Genomic DNA, 18,653 nt, shown 5'->3' on the forward strand with positions numbered 1-18,653 from the left:
GTGCCCAGATGACTAAATAATATAATCAGTTTAGCAAGGAATATTCTCCCAAAGAGAGTATTTGGATAGGCTGGGTGCGGCAGCTCATGCCTGTAATCTCAGCACTTTGGGAGCCCGAGGTGGGTGGATCACCTGAGGTTGGAAGTTCGAGACCACCTTGACCAAAATGGAGAAACCCTGTCTCTACTAAAAATAGAAAATTAGCCCGGCATGGTGGTGCATGCCTATAATCCCAGCTACTCGGGAGGCTGAGGCAGGAGAATTGCTTGAACCCGGAAGGTGGAGGTTGCGATGAGCCAAGATTGTGCCATTGCACTCCAGCCTGGGCAATAAGAGCCAAACTTTGTCTCAAAAAAAAAAAAAAAAAAAAAAAAAAAAAAAAAAAAAAAGAAAAGAAAAGAAAAGAAAAAGGATGTATTTGCCGTGTGCTCATAATTTTACAGTGGCTTAAAGCTTACCAAATTTCCTAATATAACCTAATTTTCAATCCAAAGTACTCTTGGGAGGTGATAGGACAAAATGTTTATACATTATTACTAATTTAGTCATGAGAACAAAGACAAAAAATATCAAATATCTAATCTAGAATAGTTAATAAGTGCTTAGTGATTTTCCACTGTCTTTTGATGTCAGTTTTGCTTTTTCAATAGAAAGAATATATATACCATGTTCCTTACGTGGATTAGAAAATCCATCTAATCACAGTTGCCTGTAGGAGTACTTTATATCTTACTACCGGCAACCTTTTTGACGTACATACATCAGACATGCTTATTGATGTTTGATTACTATGGAGTTCTTAAATTACATTAAACAAAATGTACGTATAAAAATACATATGGAAACTCTAAAAATTGTCTTTTCATAGTTTAATTACCATGCCAAAATTGTTACCATTTTTACCAGAACCATTCTGGCAGATCAGAAGTGAGAGATGTTTGCTTTGTAAACCCTTGATGACAAAGTCATCTTTGGTAGCTGCATTGGATGGTTGGAAACATGTAGCAATTTGTAATGAAGGATGATTAATAAGTGACTGAGGTAAGCGACTACACTGTGTTTTGACCAAAACAAACAAACAAACAAACAAAGAGTATAAATTCTTAGAATGCAGACTATATGTTATTTCTCTACATATCATCTATCTATCTACTCATCTGACTAGGTATCTATTTGTATATTTTACTTTCTTTAGTTACAAACTGTTTCTAAATATAATTTTGAAAGGAGAGTTCGATGCTATGTTTAACAAGTTTACCATGGTTGTTCAGGATCATATTATCCAAAGTAATTGCATTGCCATGTAAGCATCATTGTATGTGTTTTGGCAGAAGAAAAAGTAGACATTCCTGTTAATTTTTCTTCAACATGTATATTTATTACAGGTTAAGCAGTCAAGAAAATGTTGCTGAAAGTAAAGAAAAAAATTATCTTAGTTAAAGTGCCAATGAATTGTGAAATACTACCCATAAACCACTATTTGCTGAAATATACTTGGCTCAATCAATGATTTTCAGTTATCAAGTTAAAGAGCCCTCCCCTGATGTTTATATAGTCTAATTAAGAAGTTAGGACAATAATGCTACAGAAAAAGGACTATAAACTAAATTTACAAGTATGCCTAGTTTTGGAATTTAATACATATTAATTATACTTCTTTTCATTATTTTACTTTTTCAACTGACATAAAATTGTATGTATTAATTGTGTACAGTATGATGTTTTGAAGGATATATGCAAAGTGGCTTGGCTACCTCTACATAATTAACATATATATTATACCACATAGTTATCCTGTTTTAATGGTTAAAAAAAAATGCACCAAAACGTCTTCCAACCAAAAATACATGACATAGTTTTATTCAAATAATCTTGGGGCTAAAATGTTGTACTTTATTTTCAATTCTCTGTAAATGTTCAGTTCACATAATCTATTTTGAGTGTAAAAAAATAATTTGTTTGAGGTTTAACTTTTGATTGTTTACTTTTTAAAATTTTGACTCTTAATTTTCATATGTACTGTTACCTCTAATCTCCAACATTTATTACCAACATAAATTAATTCCAAAGTATTTTCATTTATAAAGACCAAAAATATTTATATAATTTTTTGATATCACTATGGTCACTAAAAATAAATAACTGTACTCTATACATTCTTTATGTCTTTCATATTCTATCAGAATTTTCTCATGCTATGTTCACAGTTTCTCATAAGTTAGCAAAAAATAAAATGTCTTTGGATGGCAAGAATGAAAATAAAACAAGCTGAAATCAGGATGAGGTATATTCTTTGTCACATCTCTAAGCCTGTTGGCATTTTGCAACAGTTTTCTTTTGTATCTTATTTACATAACAATGGATTTACCTGTTATAAGTGGTTTGATTCTTCTCTTTAAGCCAGAAATGACAGAATACTGTCTCCTCTCAAGCAAAACTGAGAGAAAAAATTGAATCCAAACCATCTGTGCCTTTTCTCTAATGAAGTTTTACTCCTCAGGGAAAAATTAAACTAGCGCTTTTGGAAATCTACATATCGCAGGTAGATATTTGTTTGTTTTCCTTTTTCTTTCTCTCTTTTTCTCTTTCTCTCTTTCTTCCTTTCTTTCTGTTGATTTTTAATTTATAAATTATGATTGCACATATTTATTGCACAGAGTATGTTTTGAAATATGCATACATTGTGGAATGGTTAAATTGAACTAATTAATATATGCATTTACATCACCAGGTGGATTGTTTAGAATTTGACACACTAATATCACGGCTGCCATGCCAACCCGACTCTCTATTTAATATCACACATTTTCTTGTTCTGGTCCCTACACTACTGATTCCTATTTCTACTTCTAATTGCACTTTTTATTTCACAGCAATTGCACCTGACAAAGATTCTATCCTTGGCCAAAAGCTAGCTAAGCTCTCCTGAACTCTCCTTTAAACTAGTCAATGATTTTGGGCTTTTGTGTTTGTCTCTGCATTTCCCAGTTTTAGCAAGAATCCTGATAAGTCAGTTTTGCTGAAATCCTCGGTCATCAGCACCTCATCACCCTTACTGTCTCACTGAGTTCCTCTTCACTCACCACTCACCAGTCAATATCTGCTTATCCTGGCCTGCCTGTAGCAAGAAACTTCACCTACTCTTGATGTCTCCTATTAGGTATTTTCCATCCAGTGACCTCTTGCTTTTCCTCACCCAACTCCTTGGATGTAAATTCCCACTTTTCTTTGTGGTATTCAGACTTGACCCTAATCTCACTCCTAAGCTGCAAAAACCCAAGGCAATGGTTTCTACATCTATCATAATGCTCCTGAATAAAATCTGTGTACCATGCTTTAATAAGTGTCACAAATATCTTCTATCATCACCTTCTAACATTCTCTATAATTATTTTTGTATTATCTTTCTATTATTTATTGCCCATCTTCTCTTCACAACTTCTGACAGCTAGAATGTAAGCCAGGTGTTCATGAATATGTGTTTGTTTCATTTGCTAACAAACCCCAAGTACCTTATATGAAAGCTTAATACATAACAAGTTGACAGTAAACATTTGTTAAGTGAAATAATAACTGAATAAAATACAAGATGATCATTAACGTTGCATACAGTGTAACAGTCAGAAGTACCATAGTTTCTCTAAAATTTCTAGAATTATCATTGTCAGACTATAACTATCAAAGTCAGACTTCAATCCTCACCAGAGGATTTTAAACAGACATTTTAAAATCTACACTGTCTTAAGGCTTTCCTGCCATAAATGCATGCCATCTAATAGAACCATGACTCCTCGTGTTATGCAGTAAATACAGATCATTCATTAGTTTTTCTCCTCTTTTCTCATGTTTTGTGGGAAGACATTCCACCTCATCCTATCTTCCATAAATATTGAAGGTGGTAGCTGGTAGCTGGATGAAAAGCAAATGTTTATTAAGTGTGTTTAAGTCTTTACTAAGTTTTTTTTTTTTTTTTTTTTTTTTTTTAATGAGCTACTTAAGTTAAAACAGTTCCTGTCTGAGCGTGAGGTGGTATTAGTAAGTGGAACAGTTGAAGATTCCAGCCTTTTTCCCCCCACATAAAACAAGTATCCAGCTATCCATGAATGAAAATTCTTTATGGATAGCTCAGGAGTTCAGGTACAAAGCTGCAGCAACACAGTAAAGAAAAAAGACTAAATTATATTAAAAGGATAGGATAAGGAGTTCCATTTTGCCCCTATCATCCCATCACACAGCTCAACGCAAAGAGGGATTTCCCAGCTCACAAGTCTCCCTTTCAAGAACAAGGAAAGCGGTCAACAGTTAGTTTCCTCAAATTTTTTGGGCAATGTTTAAAGGACCTGCTTTCATCCCACCCCTCTCAGATTGCTGGGAAGTTTGTTGTTGTTGTTGTTGTGTATGTGTGTGTGTGTTTTGTTTGTTTGTTTGTTTTGTGAGACGGAGTCTGTAGCCGGATCTCGGCTCACTGCAAGCTCTGCCTCCCGGGTTCACGCCATTCTCCTGCCTCAGCCTCCTGAGTAGCTGGGACTACAGGCGCCCGCCACCACGCCCGACTAATTTTTTTGTATTTTTAGTAGGGACGGGGTTTCACCGTGTTAACCAGGATGGTCTCCATCTCCTGACCTCGTGATCTGCCTGCCTCAGCCTCCCGAAATGCTGGGATTACAGGCGTGAGCCACCTCGCCCAGCCCAATTGCTGGGAAGTTTAACATGGTAGAGAAGTGTGAAGATGGCTAGAAACAAAGAAGAGTGGAGGTTATTAGTAGCAGGTACTGGGTGGATGCCCAGCAGCCTGCTCTACAGAACATCCAAGCAGTCTTTGCTGTTAAAGACATCAAGAGCCATGGCAGTCCCAAACATTCCAGAAAGGGAAGTACTGCTGCATCTTTTAAGAAAAGGAAGTGATGCTGCATCACTATGGGACAAAGCAACCATGCCCTTGTCCTTCCCACAACCACTTGCTTGCTGAGGTCTCAGAGGTACAGTCTATCTCTGAGCAACTGCACCTAAAAAAACTGGTGCCAGAGAGCACACATGTGCTATAAACATCAGAGCCACTGCCACAATGAATAGCGCTGTGCTCCAGTCATTTGCTCCACAGGCACATGCCCCTTGCATACTACAGCCACGATTGCAGCAGGCATGCTGGCATATCACATCCTATTGCAATCTTTCTATAATGCTGCCCATCAGCATTGCAACCAAACTGTACAATGCCAAGGACAAAGGTATAATTTTGAAAGCAGCAAGAGAAAAGCAATTCATACTAGGGAATTACCATAATGCTATAAATGGTGTTCTCAACAGAAACTTTGCAAGTCAGGAGAAAGTGAGATAATATATGCAAAGTATTGAAAGAGCAAATCTACCATTCGAAATACTATACCCAGAGAAATAATCTTTTAAATGGGTGGAAATAAAGTCTCTTTGAGACAAATAAAAATTGAGGTACTTTATCACCACTAGATCTGTCTTATGAGAAATGCTTCAGGTAGTTCTTCAAGTTGTAACTAAAATATACTAAACAGCATAAGAAATAATATGAAAATAAACATTTTACCAGTGTGGCTAAATATATAGTCATATGCAGACTAATGTAGCACTGTAATGGGGGTGTGTAATTTCCTTTAAACACTACTAGTTAAAATATAAAAATTTATTAATAGATACACAATATAGAAAGCATCAAACTCTGATTACAAGGGCATTATATGTATGTGAGGGGTAAGTGTGATTTGGTATACGATTGAAATTAAGTTGTTATCAACTTAAAATAGAAGATTTTTATAGAAACCTCAAGCTAATCACAAAGATAAAATCTATAATTAATTCAAAAAAACAATAAAGAGAAAAGAATGAAAGTAAATTTCTTGTCACTACAAGAAATCATCAAATAACAGAGGAATACAGCAAGACAGAAAAAGAGTGACAAAACAACTAGAAAATAAACAAATAAATTAACAAAAGAACAAGAGTAACTTTTCACTTATCTATAATTACCTCAAATGCAAATCTATTAAATTCATCATTCAAAAGTCATAGCATAAATGAAGGAATAAAACAAACAAACAAAAAAATAAAAGCAAGTCACAGAGATATGCTGTCTACATGAGAGTCACTTTAGATTTAAAAACAAAATAGGCTAAAAGTGAAGGGATAGAGAAGGATATTTTATGCAAGTGGTAACCAAAAGAGAAGATAAGTGGTTATATTTACATCAGACAAGATGTATTTTAAGTGTAGTATAGTCTTTAAAAAAAAAAAGGTCATTACATAAGAGTAACAGAGTAAATTTAACAGGAAGACAATTTATAGAACAATTATACACACACACACACACACACACACATCACAGCACCTAATCATATAAAGCAAATATTGACAGATCTGAAGACAGAAACTGACAGCACTACAACAATAGTGGTGTATTTTAGCACCCCACTTACAGTAATAGAACATCCAGACAGAAATACCAACAGAGGCAGCTGACTTGAACAACAACATAAGCAGAACTTTCCACCCAACAGCAGAAGAAAACACATTCTTCTCAACAGCATACAGAACATTCTCCAGGATAGATCACATGTTAGATCTTAAAAAAAATTCTTAACGAACTTAAGAAGATCAAAATCATTCCATGTATTTTACCAACCACAATAGAGTTTAACTAGAAATTAAGAACACAGAAATAATCAGAAATATGTGGAAACTAAATAGCACTCTTTTGAACAACTACTTGGTTAAAATGAAGTCAAAACGAAATTTAGAAAATATCTCCAGAAAGATAAAATCACATTATAACAAAACCTATGGGACACAACAAAAGCAGTCTCAAGAAGAAAGTTTAAAGCAATTAGTGCCTACATTAGAAAAGATGCAATATTTCAAATAAACGGCATAACATTAAGCCTCAAGAAGCTAGAGAAAATAAAACAAAAGCAACTAAGCCTAAAGTTAGCAGAATAAAAAAAAAAAAAGAAAGAAAGAAAAACAACAACAACAAAGATTATAACTAAATCAGCTGGAGAGAAAAAATAGGCCAAATCATCAGAACTAAATTAGTTTTGTGAAAGATAATATTGACACATCTTTAGCTGGAATAAGAAAAAAAGAAAGATGACTCAAATAAACAAAATCAGTAACAAAAAAGGAGATGTTACAATGGATGCCTCAGAAATGAAGAGGATCAAAAAGCATCCCTTTTATGGTTATTGTGAACAATTATAGGCCAGCAAACTGAATAATCCAGAAGAAATGAAAAAATTTCTAGAAAAATACAACTTACCGAATATAAATTAAAAAAAAAAAAAGCCAGAAAATAACAAATGAGGAAATTGAATTTTTAAAAAGTCCAACAAATAAAAGCTCAGGACCAGATATCTTCATGGTTATATTCCACCAAACATTCAAAGAAGGATTAATATTAATCATTCTTAAACTTGTCCAAAAATAACAGAAGAAATAGGAACACCTCTATACTCATTCCATAAGGCCTGAATCACCCTGATACCAAGATCACACAAAGGCACTACTTGAAATGAAAATTATTGGTCAATATTCTTGAAGAACAAAGATGTAAACATCTTTAATAAAATGCTATAAAAAGTAATTTAACAGCACATTAAAGGGGTAATACACCATGACCATGTGAGATTTATCGATTGGTTTGAAAGAATGGTTTAACATATGCAAATTAACCAATGTAATACAACAAATTAATAAAATGAAAAAGAACTACATGATAATCTCAATCGATGCAGAAAATGGATTTGACAAAATTTAGCATTTATTAATCACTAAAATTCTCTCAACAAAATAGGTATGGAAAGAAGTTATCTCAATACAATTATGGTCATATATGAAAAGCCCACAGCTAAAATCATAATTTATGGAAAAACCTGAAATCTTTCTAAGATCCAGTACAGAGCTAGGATACCCACTCTCATTATTTCTTTTCAACTTAATACTAGAAGTCCTAGCCCGTACAATTAAACAAGGAAAAGACAATAAAAGGTACCCAAATTGGAAAGAAAAAATAGCTTTATTTGAAGAAACTACTTTTATTTTCAGGTCCTCTGCATATATGTAGAGGTGCTAAACAACAACAACAACAACAACAAACTGTTGGAACTCATAACTTTAGTAAATTTGCAGGCTCCCAAATCAGTACATCACAATAAATTTTGTTGCTATACAAAAACAACGAATTATTTCAAAAAGAAATGGAAGAGACAATATTCACAAAAACAATGAAAGGAATAAAATACTTTGGAATAAACTTAAACGGAGAGGAAAAATATTTGTACACTGAAAATTAAAAACATTTATGAAAAAATTAAAGAGACAGATAAATGGAAAGACAGCATATACCCACGGATTAGAAGAATCAACACTGCTGCAATGTCCATGCTACCAAAAGTGGTCTACAGATTCAGTGTAATCCCCATCAAAATCCCAATGACATTTTTTACGGAAATAGAAAAAAAAATCCTAAAATTCATATGAAATTGCCAACACCCTAATATCCAAGGCAATCTTGAGTAAGAAGAACAAAGGTAAGAAGAACTAACATACTCCCTGATTTCAAAATATGTTTCAAAGTTACAGTAATCAAAACAGCTTAATACTTAAACAAAAACAGATATACAAACCAATGGAACTGAATAGAGAGCTAATAAAGAAATTCAGTAATCTACAGCTAACTGATCTTTAAAAAGGATGCAAAGAAAATACAGGTAAATTATAATCTCTTTGAAAAATAGTATTGGGAAAACTGGACATTCCATGCAGAATAATTTAAATGGACCCTTATTCTCACTATTTACAAACGTCTACCCAAAATGGATTAAAGACTTAAATGTAAGACCTGACACTATAACAATAATAGAAAAAAAAAAAAGATAGGGGGAAGGCTTCTTGCTATTTGTCCAGGCAATAATTATTTTTTGGATAATTACCCCAAAGACACAGGCAACAAAAACAAAATAGGTAAATATAGTTCCATCAAATTAAAAATTTGCTGTAAACAAAACAATAAAGAGAATGAAATGACAACTTAGGGAATGTGAGAAATTATTTGCAAACTTGTATCTGATAAAGGGTTAATATCCAAAATATAGAGAGAACTCACACCTAAATCAATAGCAAAAACCAACAAAGATATAAACAAATATATAATTAGCAGAATTAAAAACAAGATTTGCAAAGACTCAAAAGAAGAGAAATTGCTACCAGATTAATATAAAGGTACTTAAGTTCATTAATCATCAGAAAAATGAAAATCAAAACCACAAAGGGATACTACTTTAGCCCTCTTAGAATGGCCAGTGACTGTCACAAAATAAATGATAACTGTTGGCGAGGAGATGGAAAAAGTGAAACCCTTGTACACTATTGGTGGGAATGTAAATTGGCACAGGAATTATGAAAACAATATGAAGGTTTCTCAGACACTTAAAAATAGAGCTGCCATATGATCCAGCAGTTTCAGTTCCGGATAAATCCAATGGAAATGAAGTCAATATTTTGTGGAGATAACTATAGTCCCATGCTCATTGTAGAGTAATTCACAATAGCTAAGATAAAGAAAACATCTAAACGTCTATTGATAGATCAAAGAAGAAAATGTGGTTTATTTATGCAATGAAGTGTTATTCACCCTTTAAAAGAAGGAAATCTGCTGCTTGCAATAACGTGGATGTACTTGGAGGACATTATTCCAGGTGAAATAAGCCGGATGCAGAAAGACCAGTACTGTATAATCCCACATATATGTGGAATGTAAAATGTCAAGCTCACACATACAGAGTAGGATGATGGTTACTAGTGGCTGGTCACGGGCAGGTTGGGAGTGATATGGGAAGATGTTGATCAAGACCTACAAAGTCTTAGTTATGCAAAATAAATTAGTTTTGGAGATCTAATGTGCAACAATGTGACTATAGCTCAAAATGTTGTATATTCAAAGTTTGCTAAAATGATAGATCTTTAGTGTTATCAACACACAAACATAAACACAAAAGGTAATTTTCACATGGTGAATAAGTTAGTTTGATTGTGTTAAATATTTCACAATGTATACATACATCAAATTATCAAGTTTATACCTTAAATATATCCAGTTTTTAATTATTCAGGATATCTCCTTAATAAAGCTGGAGGGAAATATACATAGTGCCTCTTTTTGTCACTTGACTGATGAGGAACATTTGACTAGTTATATTCCCTATTTAAGTCTAAATTTAATTTTGAGCAAGGAACTTCTAGCTGTGGCTTTTGGAAAAGAGGACAAATGAAGCAAGCCATTCACTTAGAGCCCAACTGAACTGACCAAATGAATGTTATAATAAGAGAAAATCTACTCAGCATTGTAGCTGAGTAGAAAGTATCCAAGCAGCATAAGCCTCCAGTAATTTTTCTTTAAGGAAATTAGAAAAACAAATAATAGAAAAGTTCCTAGGGCTAAAGTGTGAATTACTTCCTAATACTGTGGTCTGGGTCACAAGAAGCATATAGATCCCATCATGGTTTGATTTCACACACACACACACACAAATGAGTAAGGGATTGATACATGAAAGCAATGTGTTCAAAACCTGTTTCTTGTGGTGTGTACCTAAGTCATTCTGAAGCACCCATATCTGAAAGCCTAGAGCTAGCAAAGCAACGGTGAATGGAATGTAGATTATTCTGAGAACAGTTGTTCCTTCCCTTTGTACAGTGGAGCTCTTTCTGACAATGCAGGTCATAGCTAGTAAGAAGTTTTGATATACTAAGAAAGTTGTGACATAGTTACTTAAATGCATATTCTCCATATATGGATCCTAAAAAAAATTGAACAGGATGTTTGTTTTCTGTGCTGGGGCTTGGTATGACCCTGAAGTGTCTGTATCTCTCTCAGGCTGCTGAACCTCTGAGATGGTAATGTCGGGTTGCATCAAACCAGGATGCAACTTCTGATGTGGGCAAAGAATCCCAATAGATTTCAGATGGATAATATGTAGCCCCAAGGAGAAGGCATCAGCACATCTGAGACAAGCTCAGGCTGGCCAACCATACTGGCTAAAGGCGCATTCCCCGAAAAGAGAATGCCCAGGTTTTTCCAGGGCCTTTCACTTAATCCTCTGTAATTGTGATTAAATTCCTTTTTCTCCTTGTCTTTCACCTTTCTGCCCCGCAAATAGGAGAATAGTAATGCCTTCATAGTATTATGGGGAGGATGTAATGAGATGATACATGGAAAATTCTTAGAACAGTGGTTGCATGTGGCAACTTCTCAGTAAGTGTTATCTACTACTGCTATCACTTTTAAAGCTATAACTAATGAGTTTTCTGAAGACAAAATGGGGTAGAAGATAAGTAGTTAATACAGCTTGAATATTATGTGTACTTATTGGAAAAGATATTTAATAAAAGGTAGTATTTATCAGAGAATGAGGGGAAGGAATAAGGCATATGCTTATGTAAAAAAAGCCTTCCAGGCAGTAGTGAAAGCCAAAGCAAACTGTGCAAAGTTAGAGGGAGCTAGTGGAGTCCAAGAATCTTACGAACAAATGTGGCTCCAGTGGAACGGATGGGAGGTAAAGTCATAGGAGAGCACCATCCTGAAAAGTAGGTAAGAAGACTGATCACAAAATGAATGCTGCAAAATAGTTGGCCTATATTCTGAAAGTGTTGAAGGTGGGTGGTGAGGAGGTGAAGATTGGAGTTCATAAAGAAAAAATGAAACAATTGAACTCTGAGGTCTCAAAACACCAGTCTGGAGGAATTGTGGAGTATAGATTGCAGAGCCCTGAGACCACAGGAAACAAAAGTAGGTGTGATGCCAAGAGAGGCATCAGAAACGGCAAACAGGGGGCAAACTATGCCTATAATTAAGATTAGACATAAATGTTTTCTTTACATTTAGAAAAATGATGCATTCATTTACAAGCACAGCTGTTGGATATTGAAATGGCTCCATATTGGAGGGTAAAATCATCTTTGGAGGTCTAGCTGGTTTATTGAATGTCTTCGACTTGGCTTCTAACCAGAAACTGACCTACTATTAACCCCTTGATTTCTTTGCATCTGCTTTTGGGAAAATACGTTTTTTTCTGCTTTTTAATAAAACCTCAGACGTCTCTTAGTTTTTTAGATATCAATATACTACTTTTAAAAGGCCTTTACTTTAAAATGGCAAAAACCACAGTTACTTCTGTGCCAAGCTAATAACACTTCTTCCTTACTTAGGCATTAAAAATTCTGAACCAGGGTAGTCATTGCATAGCAACAATCCAGTCCAGAATAGCAGACCCTGAGTTTGAGGTTTTTTGTTTTTTTTTTTTCTCTCTCTCTAATCCCTAGTTAGTGGCTATTTTAGGCCCATCCAGAATCAGACCTAGAAGAAGGGGAGGATTTGCTTACAGCTGAACACTCACACATGGCAGAGTTTGCTACAATCACAGCTTGGTGCCCTCTCCGTGGTTGACGTACCCTTGCTGAATCTTTCTCAGGTACCGTTTTTGTGGATTCTGACATTCCCCACTAGTGACCTGTGACTGCAGTCATCTTCACCTAGACAATGTCCAGCACATCATTGGCACCTTCCTTAGAACTTCTTGCTCATCTTTTACATCAAAGGAACCTAGCTCTTCTCTTACTGAAGGTTCTTTTAAACTTTCAGGCAGTCCTCTAGAGTAAGATCCCCCCAGGCAACCTCATTTTGCTGGTGATAGAACACATACATCTTGTTGCAAGTCAAGCCTGTGCTTTCTATCTTTCCACCATAGACTGTGCTGTGTAGCCTCTCCTATTAGCTCCTAGGATCCCTAAGCTCCAGTGAGCAAGGTACACTCGTGGTGAGCTGCACTTGGCTCAAGGTGATGGGGAGAATTCCATGCCTTTGCCTGAGAAGGGACTAGAGGAAGTGAGTGATTGATGGGCAGTGTGGGGAGTATGTTGCTAGTTCTCACCAATAAGGCTCTCCCTATCACATTTTCAAGCATAATATCTCGTAGAAGAAGCTGGAGTGTGACTGGTTAATGTTTCCCTAATTAGAGTTGAGTCATTTATTTTGTCCATAATGTGTGTAAATCTCATACTTCTCATTACAGGGAAGTACAACAAGGCGCTATTACTTTGTTTAGTCCTCAGCCTTTCTTTGGAAGCCTCTGCAGAAACTTTGAGGGAGAAGGATGAGACTCACTTGTAGCCCTGTGACAGAGAATTTAAAAAATAGAATAGGTGCATTTTGGTCTTGGGTTTAATGATTGCATGTTTGGTGGAGTTATGATGATAAGGGCAAGAAGAGCTGACAGCACTTCTCTAATACTCTTTTCCTTGTTTTGTGTTAGGTAACTAAAAAGTGAAATGCTGTCTATACCAGTATATTTGAAACTACAATATGTAAGTTATATGTCAATATATGAAATCTGATTATATGCATATGTGCATGTATAAATGCATATGCGAACTGGAAGAGGTCCTTGACTCCCTTTGCAGGACGTGTCACAGAGGCGTGGCTCATATGTTCAGCCGCTGTGCATTCAAACCCCTTACAGGAGAGGGAGCATGCAGACAGGCGGGTGTAAGAGCCGGGGAAAGTGCTTTTGGGCTCTGACCTCATGGTAGTGTCAAGGGGTGGTGCCTGTGACTCCTGAAGCTCCAGTGGGCATGCTACTTGGCTCTTTTAGCTTCGCTGCTCACTGATGGCTTAAGTGATAACCAGCTCAGTGTCCCCTCAGTACTCAGGTTCTTGTCTGGTGTCCAGGAAGAATCAGGTCACACAGACACACTGAAGGATGGTAAAGGTGGGAGATTTTATTCCCAGAGGGAGGTGGCTCTCAGTACAATGGATGGGGAGTTGGAAAGGAGATGGAAGAGGAAGGTCATCTTCCCCCGGAGTTTGACCATCTCACATCCGTTCTCCCCTCCAACCATCCCCGGCTGAATTACTCTCGACATTCAGACACTCCTCCGGCATGCTGCTCTTCTGCTTCTGTGCTCATCTGTTCATCCGTGCATCTGCTCATCGAGCCTGGGGTTTGGAGTTTATATGGGTACAGGGTAGGGGGGTGTGGCTGGCCCAAAGGCAACATTTAGGCACAAAAGCTGGAATGCCTGTTCCCATTTAGGGCTGTAGTTTTTTAGGCTTGAGGGTGGGGCCTTTGCCAGGGACCTGCCCTCTTCTACCTGGTATTTCCCTGACTCCTCTCTATATCATATGTGTCTAGGTTTCAATATATATTAATACATGCATATGTATATGATATCCTGCATATGTGTCTATGTGTATGTACATGTATCTATATACACACATTCCATGATGATGACAAGATATGAATATTATCTACCCAAGAAGAATTGCATTTGAAATGATCTTTTAATATCAGCCTTTGTATTTGATAATTACATGCATTTGTGCATTATAGATATTAGTTACATTAGTGACTATGTGTATTCACTAATGTATCAGTAATACATATATATATTTAAAATAAGGAACACAGTTTCTATCTAAACAATCTTAAGATTGATTTTATTTAATATTTGTGAAATAAATGTATTGTTTTGTTTATTAATATATTTGGAAATATTTAGATCCTGTTGCCATATTTGTCAATGTTTTCTTTCTCTCATATTTAGTAAACTAACTCTGCATATTATCTGTGTACAGGCAATGGCATTTGGATATGTCACACTAATTAAGTGCCTCATTGGATGTCTCCTCTTAAGTTTTCCTCCTGAATATTTGACATAAGCCTTTCAAACTGCAGGGAAAAGTGACAAGAAACCCCAGAGCTACACCCTGTGATTGAGAGAATCCGTTATCCCGGTGTCTCTGGAAGCAAAATCAATTCATGTGTTCTATCATCCTTAGAAAGTACTCTCTAACATGCTGTCAGCAATAAATTTTACAGGATTTCCCCAAAGTCAATTGCTTCTTCTATTTGGGATTAAGATGAAAGCAAATTGATTCTTCTCATACATAGAGGAAGCACAAGAGAAGAGATACTTTTAGTCTACTCATTTCTTCTTTTTTTTTTTCTTTTTTTACTGACAGATTTCTCCTGCCGCACTAATGTAAGGTCTTTAGTAATTGAAATTCTGGCTGTGAAATATACTCAGGCATAATCAACTTGAATGCAATTTCCCTTAGAGTTACCTTCCATGCAAGTAGGCAGGAAATTTATTTCTGAGTAACTTATTTCTGAGCACATTAAAAAATAATAATAAGGCAAATCTTTTCAGCATTTTAACTGGAATGACTGCCAGGATATCATATTTAATTTGATTTTACCGTATCTTCTAAAGTCTAGTGATAATAATAATTTGTGTTTTTTCTTTAATCAAATTGAAAACATTCAGAATCAACATTTAACTTATTTTAATCATCTTTTTCTTAAAATGTAATTTTGTAATTTTGTAGTAGATAAAGATGGCATATTAAAATTAAAACTAACATAGGTGGATTATGCTGGCATTTAATCAAGTATTCTTGTGTCTGACTCTAGATAAAGTATCAGTTTAGAAATACATTTTCTTATTTTGTTTGGACAACTTAGAAATGTAGATGAGTTTAAGAAAATTATTCCAGCTGAACTAGAATTAGAACTTGTTAAAGGTCTATAAATATACAAAACATCAGATGGGAGTGACCAAAAGTTGCACTTTTGGTGGAAGCAAGCAAACAAAGAAAAATAGAAACTGACGAAATATTGTAGAAACCACCAGGTTTCTGTTGATAAATATTTATACAGGTTTCTGGTCTCGATTTTGATGTTTATACATAGAGTAACAATTGAAATGTATGTTTGTGAAGTACTAAAGGGTGCCCAGTGCTAGGTTAAGTTTCAAGTAGAACATTAAATATCCAGATTAAAATGCCGGTTTTCTCTCTCTCTCTTTCTTTCTTTCTCTCTCTCTCTCTTTTTCTGTGTGTGTGTTGGTGGAAGAAAATCATTTATGTAGACAACTACCTAATAGCAAGTTAGGATAACATTGAAATATAAACAACATGGTATAAAACATGTTAGGATAAAACATGGTAGAAAACATGGTATAAAACACAGTACAAAACAAAATTAGGATAACATTGAAATATAAACAACATGGAAGAAGCAGGCAATTAACTATATTGTGAGGTTTGGTGAAAACAGTATTAGTCTTAGGTCTTATAGGATATGTAACATATTAAAAGTCAAGGTTAGGACAGTGCTAATCATTTTTTGTAACATGTATAAAATCTAATCATAATCTAGTTAATTGAACTTGTACTCTCTTCTGTCATCAATTACAGCTTGCTACCAAATTTATTCAAAGTTTATGTGTGTATATATAAAAGCTTTTCACTTAGGAGGGGATGTGATAGAACAAGGAGGAATAAAAACTTGTGATTAGAAGTAATCACTTAACATTCAAAGTTTAAAATCAATTAATCTGCATTATGTGAAGATAAAAAATATATAAGTTTTTCAGTAACATTATCTCTCCAATAAAACTTCGAAAAATAAATCATATAATCCAAATTCGGTAGAACCAATGTCTTCAAATGTCTTAATATAAAAGCATTATAAGGAATTCATACACCCTTAGAAAAGATGTGTTTTAGATATTATTTGAAATACAGTTTGAAATTTATAGAAATATTTATTTATTTTTTATAAATAGGTTTATACAGTTGCTGTTACTAATAATCCATGGTCTCTGAAGTAATTTAAAGGTTTTTTTTTTAATTGTTGTAAAATTGAAAACACTTGATCTAAAAACACACACTTTTAGTTTTACTGAAAGAGATTTAAATGTATTTTCCAATTGAAAAGCAAAATATCATTAACTTGTATAAAACATCTTCTCTTTACAAGAACTAGGCTCTAAAACAACCTGAAAATCCATAACTTATTCCCCTCACTCTAGGAAGTACATGTTTCTTGGACTAGGTGAGGAATAGTAATTTCCTCTGCAGGAGTTTGGTTCTCCTCATTCTATACAGAACATCTGCAGTTTGCCTTTAAACTGTGTGCCAGCCAGCTAGGATTTTGAACATGAGGACATTCTACAATGGACAACTCTTAATCCTGGCATAAGAGCCTCACCCCAGAATAAATTACACTGGAGGAACTTGACGATGCTTTGTATCTAGAATTTAATCTCTCTGATTACTGAAAAAATTCTTATATTCAAAATTGATGTTAATATTGCAATGATTTCTAAATTAATATATGATTAATCTCATATATCAGTTATTTCTTTATTATTGCTTTATTCAATTTTCTTGTACATTTTTAAAATTTAGCAGCTATATTTGCATTTTTATATAGATACTATCCTTTATAGGCAACATAAGAGCTACAAAGACAGTGATCTTTCCTTCAAGCAATTATAGCATATCTATCTTATTTCAACACATACAAATTATTTTTAATAAAAACTCATGGGTTTGTTAAGATGATGACTTACTGCAACATTGACTCTTGAGCAAAGCAGGTTAAAAAACAGCATTGGAATTGCAATCTGAGTTCCTCTAGACAAGTTTTCCAAAAAGATCTAATTTCCCAAACTCTAAAAGGGGAATAACAGTATTCTATTTCCAATACTTCAGTAGTACTTATTTACATAAAATATTTGAAGTGTGTGTGAAACTGTTTGAGACATCTGAGGCACCCATGGTAGTTGTTGTTGATACTTTTAATTTTACAACTGCTTATAATAAAAAGTACCAAGCATGATACATTTATTTTATTTAGCAAGCTTATTTGATACTTTTAAACTTCTAAAACATTTACAAAATATATAAACCTCTGTATTTTAGTATATCAAGTTTATATTTACAAGTCAAATCAATTCTCCTTCTACATTCTATAATTAAATAATATGAATAATTGTCACCACCATCAAGAGAAGTACTTGTGGGAAAAAATGGAAACACAAGTGCCTTTCTCAATGCCTTGTTAAATTATGTTAAGTTAAAATGATTCTGAACCTGTATGGCATGACTTTGGATTAATATGAAATGACTATCAAAGCAAATGACTATCAAAATAGTTAAATTACTATATGTGGATCTCATATTAAATAAATAGTAAATGAGAAAAATCTAAAACACTTGGGAGTTTGATCAGTATGAGATGTGTCTGCACCTGCAGTACCAATTCTAAATTTTTAAACACTCTTGATAAGTATTTAATATGATAGTGCCAAACTATTATGGTTTGAATGTTTGTGTCCCTCCAAAATGTACATTGAAATTTAATCTCTAACGCAATAGTATTAAGAGGTGGGGCCATTAGGGGATGATTAGATGATGAATGCTCCACCCTCATGAGCGAGATTAGTGCCCTTATAAAAGTGTCTTCACACAGCTTTTCCCCTTGTTGGCCCTTCTGGCTTCTGCCATGTGATGCAGCAACAAGGCACCATCTTGGAAGCAGAGTACTTGAGCGCTCACCGTATACTTCATCTGCTGCCACCTTGATCTTAGACCTCCTAGCCTCCAAAATGATGATAAAATAATTTTTTAAATAAATTACCCAGTCTCAGGTACTTTGTCACAGCAGCACAAAAGCACTAAGACAAATATAATACCAGTTCTTTAGCAAATTTATAAATTATCAAGTTGTTGATGCTGCTGAAGTGATGTTAAAATAATTTGAGAATCTTATAACAAAATCACA

General features: G+C 34.6%; 1 protein-coding gene across 2 annotated transcripts in view; it reads right to left on the reverse strand.

Annotated features, from left to right (window-relative positions):
• Positions 1–18,653, reverse strand: part of CDH18 (cadherin 18) — a 780,971-nt gene that overhangs the window by 167,134 nt on the left and 595,184 nt on the right. The gene's annotated exons all lie outside the window — the stretch shown is intronic.

Source organism: Trachypithecus francoisi, unplaced genomic scaffold, assembly GCF_009764315.1.
Source record: "Trachypithecus francoisi isolate TF-2019V2 unplaced genomic scaffold, Tfra_2.0 Lachesis_group2, whole genome shotgun sequence".
In the NCBI taxonomy this organism is placed as follows: domain Eukaryota; kingdom Metazoa; phylum Chordata; class Mammalia; order Primates; family Cercopithecidae; genus Trachypithecus; species Trachypithecus francoisi.